A 3,049-nucleotide genomic window follows, 5' to 3' on the forward strand; every position below is an offset into this window, starting at 1 on the left:
TCTCTCTCTCTCTCATCAAAGGGGGGTTGTAGTTATGACTGTAGGGAGGGAGGTGGAAGTTAGGCTGAGTGCCCACATGAAAGAAATTACAGTTTACAATAGAATACTACAGTAATTATTATAGAATTCTATAGTAAACTGTAGAATACTATACTACACGCTGTAGTATCCCTCAATCATGTGTAGTACTTACTATAGAATGTTGTAGTATACTGTAGAATACTATAGTAATAACTACAGTATTATCCCAAAAAATGTTAGCAAAAACACTATAGTTTTTTAACTATAGTAAATACTACAGTATTTAGTTTGCATATACCCTGCCCACTCCCCTCTCCCATATCCCAGTTTGTGCCACCCATAAGTGAGAAACCTACCAAATACCTGCCAAATATAGACCAAATATTGTGTTCCCTACAGGTTACAGAAAAGAGCAGAAGCACTGAACTACCTGTTCAGAATGACTTACCTTCAGGTTATGTGCTCTTTTAGTATTTCTCCAGTAGGTTTTCTCAAGGACAAAGCCTCCGATTCCATGTCAAATATAATAAAACAAAAGCGCTATAGTAAATACTACAGTAAGGTCTGCAAAAACACTACAGTAAATACTACAGTATACTACAGTCCACAAAAAACACAAAGTAATTATAGTATATACTACAGTTTTCTTTTACTACAGTATTTATACTATAGTTAGTCCAGTATTTCTACCATGGTATACTACAGTATTTTTATGTGGGTGAACCCAATGTCTGTCTGTATGTTATGTTGAATATCTCTGTGGCCTCGTCTTTACAGCTGAGATATCTGCTATTTGTCAAAAGAAGGTAAGGCCTGAATGTTGGTGCATTCATATGTGTTTGTGTTTGCTTGTGTTTGTATTTGTTTGTGCTCTCATCAGTTTATGCTGAATTCATAGTAGTATATTTGATGGCTAAAAATACATGGCTAAAAATGAGTACCCCTTTTATCTACATATTAGACCAACAAGTGAAGTAGAGTTAAATAAAGGTGAAATAATAAAATAAAAAAATTTAATGAAAGAGTGGTGGATTGGAATGGTTTGCTAGTTTGTTTGCATTTTTGGATGGCTTTGCTTACCTAATCATGGACAGTGGCTGTGCCGCCCTTGCTTGTTAATGTGTTGGTTAATGCATTGTAACGATGTTCGTCTGAGGAAGAAGGAGAGGACCAAGGTGCAGCGTGGTACGTGAACAAACGAAACAGTCCTGTCTGGTACAGAGACAGAAAACAACTACCCACAAAACCAACATGGAAAAGGGCAACCTAAATAGGCTCCCCAATCAGAGACAACGAGAAACAGCTGTCTCTGATTGGGAACCAACTCAGGCCACCATAAACCTAAAAACCCCTAGACCATACAAAATCCGCATAGATAAACAAAAACCCTAGACAAGCCAAAACCCCTAGACAATACAAAAACTAAACAAACCACCCTTGTCACACCCTGACCTAACCAAAAAACAAAGAAAACAAATATAACTAAAGTCAGGGCGTGACAGGGACAGGAGGCAAACTCTGGACAGCTCCGGACAGGGAGGCAGGACTCTGGAGGCTCGTGCCATGTCTCACCCTGGAGGCTTCTTGCCATGGATCACCACTGGAGGCTTCGTGCCATGGATCACCACTGGAGGCTTCGTGCCATGGATCACCACTGGAGGCTTCGGTGCATGATCACACTGGAGGCTTCGTGCCATGGATCACCACTGGAGGCTTCGTGCCATGGATCACCACTGGAGGCTTCGTGCCATGGATCACCACTGGAGGCTTCGTGCCATGGATCACCACTGGAGGCTTCGCTGCCATGGATCATCACTGGAGGGCTTCGTGCCATGGATCACCACTGGAGGCTTCGTGCCATGGATCACCACTGGAGGCTTCGTGCCATGGATCACCACTGGAGGCTTCGTGCCATGGATCACCACTGGAGGCTTCTTGCCATGGCATCATCACTGGAGGCTTCTTGCCATGGTCATCACCTTGGAGGCTTCTTGCCATGGATTATCACTGGAGGCTTTTGCCATGGATCATCACTGGAGGCTTCTTGCCATGGATCATCAACTGGAGGCTTCGTGCCATGGATCACCACTGGAGCTTCTTTGCCATGGATCATCACTGGAAGCTTCGTGCCATGGATCACCACTGGAGGTTCTTGCCATGGATCATCACTGGAGGCTTCTTGCCATGGATCATCACTGGAGTGGAGAGACACACAGGAGGCTCTGGGAGAAGGCACAGGACTCACCAGGCTGGGAGACATGCAGGAGGGTTAGGGCTTAGCACAGGCACAGGACTCACCAGGCTCACATGCAGGAGGCCTTTTCCTTGGCCGAGGCACCGGATACACTGGGCCGCGGAGGCGCACTGGCGGTCTCGAGCGCAGAGCCTAGCACAACTCGTCCTGGTGTTCCCCCCCAAAAAAACTATTCTGGGGCTGCCTCTCTGCACCGCCTCCTCGAGCCAACTCCTCGTAGCGCCGCCGCTCCGCCTTGGCTGCCTCCAACTCCTCTTTAGGATGGGGATACTCTCCCGTCTGTTGGCCCAGGGTCCCTTGCCGTCCAGATTTCCTCCAATGTCCAGGAGTCCATTACACCACGCTGCTTGGTTCCTTGGTGGTGGTAGTTCTGTAATGATTTCGTCTGAGGAAGAAGGAAGGGACCAAGGTGCAGCGTGATACGTGTTTATGATTTTTAATAACAAAAATTAAAAAACGGAAACAAACGAAACAGTCCTGTCTGGTACAGACACAGAACAGAAAACAACTACAAACAAAACCAACATGGAAAATGGCAACCTAAATAGGCATCCCAATCAGAGACAACGAGAAACAGCTGTCTCTGATTGGGAACCAACTCAGGGCCACCATAAACCTAAAAACGCTCTCTGGTCTTGGCCATTGTGGAGAGGTTGAGTCTGTTGATGAGTGTGTGGACAGTGTCTTTTCTACAGGTAACGAGTTCAAACAGGTGCAGTTAATACAGGTAATGAGTGGAGAACAGGAGGCTTCTTTAAACGAAAAACTACACAG

General features: G+C 45.5%; 1 pseudogene; it reads left to right on the plus strand.

Moving 5' to 3' along the window:
- Positions 1–472: 472 nt before the first annotated feature.
- On the plus strand, positions 473–529 carry LOC111969070 (U7 small nuclear RNA; annotated as a pseudogene).
- Positions 530–3,049: the final 2,520 nt, after the last annotated feature.

The sequence above is a fragment of the Salvelinus sp. IW2-2015 genome, linkage group LG9 (assembly GCF_002910315.2).
Source record: "Salvelinus sp. IW2-2015 linkage group LG9, ASM291031v2, whole genome shotgun sequence".
NCBI lineage: Eukaryota > Metazoa > Chordata > Actinopteri > Salmoniformes > Salmonidae > Salvelinus > Salvelinus sp. IW2-2015.